Source organism: Corvus hawaiiensis, chromosome 5 (genome assembly GCF_020740725.1).
Source record: "Corvus hawaiiensis isolate bCorHaw1 chromosome 5, bCorHaw1.pri.cur, whole genome shotgun sequence".
NCBI classification, from domain to species: Eukaryota; Metazoa; Chordata; class Aves; order Passeriformes; family Corvidae; genus Corvus; species Corvus hawaiiensis.
The window spans coordinates 40,878,651-40,887,948 of NC_063217.1; the positions used below are offsets into that span (position 1 = coordinate 40,878,651).

A 9,298-nucleotide genomic window follows, 5' to 3' on the forward strand; every position below is an offset into this window, starting at 1 on the left:
TTTTACTGAAAGCATCTGTAAGATTAAAACCAAGGGTATACCATTTAATTTGTCTTTCAACAAACACATGTGTACCCCAGGTTTTTTCTTCGTCACTTCCCTTTGACAGGAGGTTTTCTTACTTATTTTGATGCTTTCTATTCAGAAACTGACACTTAATACTGATAGTTTAGATACTGTAATTCTGGCTAATGTCTGTTTTCTCAGTGAGATGGGTCATATTTGGCAGGCCTGTGCATGGGCTGCTGTTGACTATAGGATACGGTTGCTTACCTACCTGTGCTTGTCAAACAATCAATGAACATTTAATAGTGTTTTAACAGACTCTTACAGGTGTGAAATGTTCTGTAAAACAATGCATTTTCCATTCTATATTATGGGAGTAATTCCAGCTACATACTGTTTAAATATCCCCACCAGCATCATGCAAAGTAAATACATACCACACTTGAAACTGGTGTCAGAATTAGTTGTGTTATACTGCTTGACTCCTCAAACCTCAAGATACTGACCTTATTACTAAACTTCCTACAGGGAGATTGATGCTCTGGGGCCTTTTATCAACCAGGCACCTGCAGTCATGGTCATGATGCCAGGCCAGCTCAGAGCACAGGCAGAATTCAAGACTAGGTATCAACCTCTTCAATTCTCTGTGTGCGATGGCTTCAGACCATGCTGAAGATTTTCTTTGCCTTCTCCCAGCCCTTTTTTTACCACAGATTTTAGCCTCCCTTTTTGCCTTAGCTCCCACTTCTCCTGTGTTTATCATTAATGTAGTAGTATCTTAAAAAAAATTGAAATATAATTGAATTATGTACATATAATGTATGTGGGGTAACTAACACTTCAGACTATTTCCTGTGCCAAGACAGTGCTACTTTTCAGGAATTCAGCCTAGTTTTTGAGACTGTGCTGGTACATTCCTGGTTGTATTCTCATTCTCCCAGCAGTGTCTTCCCAATTTTCATAGATATCCTATTTTCTTCCTGTAAGTATACAATCCTCTTTGGCAAATGACATAGTATTATATGCAGACCATTATATAGCCTTATAAACAAAAATTGGCAAATTTGTAATGATTAAAGGCATTTACATTTAACATCACTGAAAACCAGGCTCCTACAAAGCTCATACAGCAGTTCACTTACAGACTCAGCATCTAAGTAGAATAAATCATACAAATTGTCCCACCTTTAATTTTCAGAAAATGATTTAATGTAAAATGTAGTTCAAAAAGAATGTGAGGTGCCTCTGGTTTTCTCTCTAAATGCTTTATTTTCTTATTTTCAGAGATCGTGAGTATGCTTTTTATTTCAAAGTAGAACTTTGGAATGTAAATCTTACTATGTGCTGCATATCAAACGGCAAAGTAACACTTGCTAATTTCTCACATGTTGGGAGATTTATACAGTTTTCCACTGCTCCTAAGTTGCAAGTATTTGCATTACAAATAATGGACTGAAACCACACTAAGCAAGAGTTTCTCAGAGCAGAGGCCCTGCAAAATGCAGTTGTACAAAGGGAATTAATTAGCCTTTGTTACTGCTGTGTTCTATAATATGAAGACACATTGCCAGAATGGATTGTAAGGGGCAAGGAAGTTTTTCTTCGTAGGCAAAGTGTCATGCTCCTCTGACGCTTTCCTTATTGATAAGATTTAATTCAGATCTTCAGGAGGTGGCAGTTTTGCTTTCATTTAATATGAGACATTTGAAATCACTCCCCAGAAAACAACCATGGTATGGTAATTACATAGATGAGTTGCTGCCTCTGTAATTGAACCAATAAAGTCTTTGTCAATTTTCATGCTTTTAACTGTTTTCTTTTTAGAGTTGCAAAAGGGAGGATTATGTTATTCTAAATGTGGCCTTAAGTAATGCACATTTTGATTCAGAAATACACTAATTTGAATTGTTCCCTGTGGTGTCATCTCTTTGTGTTACACACTGAAAACAACAAGTAGTTTGTTTCCATAGGTTTTATTGTTTATATTTACAAGAAATAATGTGACAACAAAAACTTCAAACAAACAAAAGTGTAGATATTTTAAGGAAGAATGTTAGTCACATACAATTACAAGCCTGTTCCTTTCTAAAAGATGTTTTTTATGACATGGTGTTACTTTTCAGCATCAATAATTTTTGAGCCCATTTAATAGATGATCTGTGTTCCACTCAAAAATTATAGAAAAGTGTCCAGTTAGAGTAGAATATTATCAGATTTTTCCCTTGGGTTTCTTCACTCGGAGAGAAATCGCATAATATCCTTATTTAATAAACGATTGACCTAAATGTTTGCAAGATAGAAATTTCATGCTGTGCATTCACTTATTTGTATAACCCCCTGGTCCTTTTAATCAATACATGGCATGGCCTTTTGGAATCCAAGGTGATTTCTTGATTTAGATTTGCAGCCCTGCTTTTCATATCTACCGCCTGTGATAATTCTGGTTTATTCAGGCACATTTAGATAGCATTTGGCAAAGTGAGAAACGTGTGTAGCACATAAGGTGTCTCTCAGGCAGATTAAGTACAACTGTTCTCTGGAGCTCCTGTGGTAAATTTTCAGACTTGCTACAGAGCTGCCTTAACTTGGTGGTGAATTGATCAGGCTGGTTGAGAAAGCCATGAGCTGGACCCCTCAGTGATCTTGCACCTGGCTCAAGCAAGGCTGGACAATGGAATGATGTCTAGAGGGAAGCGGAGGCCTTGCAGCCCAATGTTGGTTCAGTGAGGCACAAAGGAGCACCCATGGTTCTGTACCAGCCATTGGCCTCACTCTTCCTTCACACTGAAAAACAAGACTTGTTGCAAATCTGGTCCGTTAAGGAGATAGGGATGTGCACAAAGGCTCTGGTGAGGCAGCCTTTACTGCTGCCTCAGTGGGTGGAGGAGGACCAAAGTGTTTATTTTACCTCTTATATTGACTATAAATTCAGACTGAAAGTAACCAAGACCCTCATTAAGCCCTGTTTGCATATTGACTTTCACACCCCTTACAATGCAAATGAGGAATGACATGAGACATGTTAAACATGTTTGACCAAAGTCACCAAACACCACCTATAACATGTGATTGCTCCATCCAGCTGGGAAGGGCCAAAAAAATTTGTAGTATGAAAAGAAGGGAGATTGCAGGGCAAAAAGTGAGATGAGGAAACATGTCTGCTTTCTTGGGATCAGTAGATGGACATTGTCCATCCTTCTCCACTGAAGGATGCCTTTAGGTGAGCTTTGCATATCCAGTGGTGTTGGAGTAGACCTGGGAATATTCATTTATACATATATAGCACTAAAAGATGTCTGTTACCTTAACTCCCATTGCAATACATACTAACACTCTTTAGTTAGTGCTTTTATCACTGGCAATCCTGAATCTGCTTTCCTGTTCCTTCAATAAACCATCCTTTTTAGGAATGTGGAGTAAGATCTTACTGAATTTAGCCAGACCAGTGTCAGATTGGTAAAATACATGTGCAGGTTTTGGCTGGGGTAGAGTTAATGTTCTTCACAGTAGCTGGCTAGGGGCTGTGCTCTGGTTTTGTGCGGGAAACCCTGTTGATAGTACACAGATGTTTTTGGTTTTGCTGAGAAGGGTTTGCACAGGTCTAAGGCCCTTTCTGCTTCTTGTACCATCCACCAGCAGGGACTTGGGGTGCACAAGATGATGGGAGAGGACAAATCCGGGACAGCTGACCCCATCTGACCAAAGGGATATTCCATGCCATATGGCCTCACGCTCAGGATATAAAGACAGGAAAAGAAGGAAGAAGAGGGAGTTATTCAGAATGATGGTGCTTGTCCTCCCCAGTAATCGTTACACAATAGGAAGGTGAGAACGAATTGCTTGTTTTGTTTTGCTTGTGTGCCTAGCTTTTGCTTTACCTATTAAATTATCTTTATCTCAACCGATGGGTTTTTCTACTTTCCAGATCTCTCTCCCATCCAACTGGTGGGGGAATGAGCAAGTGGTTGTGTGGTGCTTGTTTGCCTGCTGGGGTTAAGCCACAACACTGCACTATTTGTGAATCTTGTGCAAGAAACTTGTGCAAGTTCTTACTGAGCTCAACCAGGCCAATAATGTCAAATTAGCCATAATCAGAAATTAAGCCAAGCCACATGCAGCCCTTCTCATGTCTGAGTACAGCTGGAATGCTGGGGGGTTTATTTTCTCCTAAAATTCAACAGCCTTAATGCAACAGCTCCCCTGGGTGAACTTTAGGGTGTCTGTTGTAACAGAGGAACTACTGGGCTACATGAACTGCTTTGGCTCACCCTGCACAGTGGGACTGCTGGCATTTGCCATCACCTAAACCTCCTTTCTTCAAGGCTTATGGCTTCAGTTATTCAGAGATTTTGATACGAAATATGAAATGCAAAGCATTAGGAAAACTGCTTATGCCTAGTCTAAGGACTATTTAATCTGCACAACTAGTCAAAAAAACAGACTTTATTTAAAAAAAAATAGAGGGAAAAAAGGATAATTCAGTATTTGGATAGGACAGGATCCAAAAGGATTCTTTCTTGTAAGTGAAGGAATCTGGTTGACAAATATGGGTAGTGTAACCAGAAATTAAATGAGTTTAAGATTCAGAAAACAGATTCAATCATCTCAGACAGTCCACAGCCTGAAAATACCCTTGATATTTTGTAATGAAGGGTTTGTTAAACATCTGGTGTTTCTTTTTAATATTAGTGTTTGTGGTTTTATATTATGGTATCTCAGTGCTGTTTCTGACAAAATGTAGGTGGTGCAAATGGATAATAACATTGTAAGTTAATAACAATTTAGTTGGAAGGTAGAGAAATAAATTGGTGAAGAAAAAAAGATAGCTAACATTAACTTTTCAAAATAAAAAAATGTTCAGCTTGGGTTTGAATCAGGTTTGAACCTGTTCTTATATTTTTAAAAAATAACTGTTTTCCATTCACCAGTTTTACACAAAAGGGGAAAAGCTTTTCGCTGATGAAATATAGAAAATCTTCAATATTATTAATTGAATTTATAGTACATTAAAGGGAAGATATTCTAATGAAAATCATTTATTTGCTTTGAAGTTAGTGTTCAAACTGATACTGGAAATAGATGGCAATAAACAGGGAAAACTTATCACTTTATCACTTTATTCATGAAAGAACTAATTTATCTTAGCAATTAGTAATTTAAGGGAGGTGGCAGTAACTCATATGTCTTAAAATAGTTTTATTTAAATATAAAGTGGTTGGAGGGAGATAAGAGGTTTTTTCTCCACACTATTATATCCCTTATTTCATAGTCAATACACAAAGAAAACGTAGGAATTTGGTTTTTTCTTACTTTCTTTCTGAACAGAGTTTGGAATTAACCCAAGGTTTTTGACATATAAATGGCCACTTTCAGCTGCAAAAAACTGTTGTGAGTGGATCCCAGCCAGCAGCTGGGCACCCATGCAGATGTTCACTCCCTCCACCACAGCAGAAGTTGGGGAGACAGTAGGAAGAGCAAACTCAAGAAAGCTCCTGGGCCAAAATACAATCAGTTTAATAAGAGCTTTGCTTAGAGTTATAAGTTCTTCCTAACAAGAATGTGGTGCTGGTCCCTAGCTGAGTATAAAAGGACTGTGCTCAGAAGTTTTGTGGCAGCTGTACTCTCACACCTGAATTTTTAAAACTTAAAAAGTATTATAAGTGAAAAAACACCTCTTGATTTTAGATGTATATTAATGATGAGTCATTTATTTTGATATTGTATTCCATAAGGGGGCAAGAGAGAGTTTCTATTAGGCTTGTAAGGCAGCATATGAAGTGAGGGCTGGATATGAAGTGCTGTATATTGCTTGTATGCTAAGAGATCAGCTATATATTTTTCAAATTAAAGGTGAAGTTAACTGGCACTTCTGACATTAATTTTTTTTTCCTTATCATGTAACTCACAGAATAGAGCAGCATAAGTGTGCTTGAAGCAAAGTTCAGCATAAAGAACAAAGACAAATATATGGAATGAAGTCTAGAACTGTAAATCAAAACTCTTCTCTCCTTCTCACGCCACATAAACTCTGATTCTATAAATGCTTGCCTTTCTTTCTACTTTTAAGATCATAGGCTAACAAGAATATCACCCCACTTGAAACAGTTTGTCTTACCTCCAGCAAAGATCACGATAGTAAGTGACCCTCTTATTTGAGTGTTGATACAGGTCTTCCTTTTCAACACAAATGCTTTGAGCAGGGAATTTTTTTAAGTAGAAAGGAGGGCCTGAGGTTCAAGCCTTGCCCCCAGATACAGCAATTCAAACTTGCTTTTCAACACAGTCAACACTTTGGGTTGAGACACTTCCTAGCTATGAAGTACAGCAGTTCTCTAGGCTCTTGCTGGGGGACAATGAAATCCCAGACTGTGACTTGTGCTTCTAGAGCTGTTTCATGTATCAGACACTTGAATAAAATATGTGCTTGATACTGGCATCAGGATTGTGTGGTTTATAGTAGCTTGGTAATCAGATTACTCACGTCAGCGTTTGTTTAATTTCTAAATCTCTGTTGTTTTAGTCTAATTGTAGATCTGTTGAGTTTTGGTTTCAAGTTTTTCATCCAAGACTCTGTTTCATTATAGGTCAGCTTAAAATCAACAATAAAACTCCATCTGCTGACAGGAGATGCAGGAATTTCTTTTGAAGAAGCTATGTTCTGCCCAGGCTGCACAACAACCATCCTACTCCTGTTGGGATTTAAACCATAGTGGAGTTCCTCATCAAGTGATTTTCAATGACAGATCTGAACTCTCTCCTCAGGAACTTATTTGGAGCATGCAAGTGTACAGCAAAAAAAGGCATGTGTTTCATCTTTGCCCATGAAACTGAAGTTCTCCCTCTGCTCATTATCTGATGAGAAGCTCTCATCTTCTTGGGCTATTATATACTACAGGCTGTTAAGCACGGAAATGCATTCTTATCAGCCTTTACTGGACACATGGAGAACAGTTTCACTTTTGCATCTTGATAGAAAGCAAATGAGATTGACTGAAAGTATACTGTACTGCATGCATAATTCTTGTTTACTTTTTTATCTGTCTGCATTGTTTGGATTTGGCTGAGGGTTTTCTGCAAAAGGATGGTGGTATTAAATGTTCCTCAAGGTAAATAGAGATTTGAGAAAATGCGTTAACATCGGAATACAGTTTATCAGAAAAGTTCCCACATAGTTCAACATAGGGTGGGGGTTTTTTTAATGACTGTAGAAGCCTCCCACTCCTTATAAAATGCTTGTTACGTTAATTATGGGGTCTGTTAGACAACTGATTTCCCCCATATCAAAACAAAGGAAATACTTCGGAGAACATGAGACAGTTTCTGAAAATCAGTATCTGTGCATATCAGTTGCCATGCAAACTAGTACTCCAGTACTCTGACAAAATCAACAAGCAATTAACTAATTAGTGTTTGTTTCTCAATATGTATGAAGCATGTGGATAGGAAGAAAACTGGCTACAAAACATTCAAAACAGCATGTGCTTTGTAATACAAAACAAGCTTATAAAGGTATACTAGTCCAGAGAAAGAAAAATGCTTTAATAATTCATGCCATGACTAACTCTTTCAGGGTTGTTTCTACACAGCCCTTTTCTAGAGAAAAATTTGCCTTATTAATCCTTCTGTCATTAGCTCTTTATATCTTTTGTCATAATTTTATTGGGATATCAGCTGTTTTCTCCATATATTTTCATGACCTAATTTTTAATTCTTCAAGATGGAGCTTCACTTTGTAGTGTATGCTTAAGGCAAAAATAAAATTAAATATACTTAAATTAGATTAAATGTATTAATTGAACATTATATTAAATATTATTAAATTACATTTCTCAATCAAATAATATACTTAGATCTTTTTGGTAAGAATGGTGTGTATTACATGGAGATAACTTACTGTCAGAGAGCAACTACATTTCTGTTCATCAGTAATATATTTGCAGGAAAGAAGATTCACAATTCTCCCTACACACATAGGTGATGGCTTGGCATGTCTTCTAATTTAAACTTCTGTTGGGCATAGGCTTAGTTTTGCATGCCCAAGAGTATGTAAACACATCACAGTGAAATTGTGAACACAGAAAAGAAATGACAGTGAACACTTTATGCAGTCTTTTAAAGTTTTAACCTTGTAGTGAGCAACACAGAACCGTGATGGATGAACTGGATCCATACTGTCATATTAAACATTAATTAATAATTAAATTTAAAATTAATTAATAATTAAATATTAAATAAAATAAAAAATAATTAATATTAATACTATCATATTAAACAAAAAAAACCACAAAACCAAAAACCAATAAAGAAAATACTAATGGAAAAGTTTGGATGCAGTGATGCATCTTTTAATTGATACACATGAATTCTAGTTCCCTTTGAATCAACTGGAGAAAAGAAAGGTTCTGGTTCCAAGAAGCACAAATTATGTATCTCCAGCTTTTGAGTTGACTGTGCTGTTTCTTTATAAAATGTATCTTTTTAATGACTTTTTGAATTATCATTAGTGTATTAAGAAAACCTGTAAAACTTGAGTCCAAATTTGGATCCCATTAAAAACCGTATCTTTCTGTCTGAGCCCTATTTCCTACAAAATGGAAGAGTTAGGGCTCTTTCCTGCAGTTCTGCAGGATGGGTAATAGCTCTGCTCTTAGGTCACATTTTTTGTAACCTGCTGTGCACAATATCTGCCACATCATTAATCTCAACAACTTTTTGGGACCTGGATTCTGGAGCAGGTTCCCCTCTAAGGAGCCTTCCTGCGGTGAGTAAATAAGTTAAAAGATCTCAGTGTATTCCAACATGTTTTTGACTTGTGGAGGCAAGGAAAGGTCAAAGAAAATGTTTCCCCAAAAGCAGTAACACAGATCCTTTAGTATTTTCTCATGATTGGAATGAAGAGGAAAATGGACATTGTATACAGTGAGGATATTTTTTGTGTTCTCTGCATGAATTATTAACTAAAATGATATTTCTAAGAATACCAACAATATTGCCACAATCACAGTAGAAAGGTCTTATCAAAGAAGCTACAAAATTGGACACTGAAATATTTATTTGAGGATAGTTGCTCTAGCTTTCAAAGATTTGAATGTAAACCAATTCAAGTATCTGAAAAATTCAGCATCCTTCCAGTGGTTTTCAATAAATTCAGGTGTGGTAGACCAAGAAATTGGAGGATGTAGATGCTGCCTGCAAAATCTTTATTCCATTCTGTTTGGGCATTGCTTTCTGTGTCCAGAACTATGACAGTCTCCCAATATTTGATCTGCAAAGACAAAAAACACCTTTGAAA

General features: G+C 36.8%; 1 long non-coding RNA gene across 1 annotated transcript in view; it reads left to right on the forward strand.

Annotated features, from left to right (window-relative positions):
• LOC125326360 overlaps positions 1-7,781 on the forward strand; it is a 28,846-nt gene extending 21,065 nt beyond the window's left edge. Inside the window, exons 3-4 of the long non-coding RNA XR_007203782.1 lie at positions 3,643-3,831; positions 6,591-7,781. This is a non-coding gene — a long non-coding RNA (uncharacterized LOC125326360). The remainder of the gene's footprint in view (positions 1-3,642; positions 3,832-6,590) is intronic.
• Positions 7,782-9,298: the final 1,517 nt, after the last annotated feature.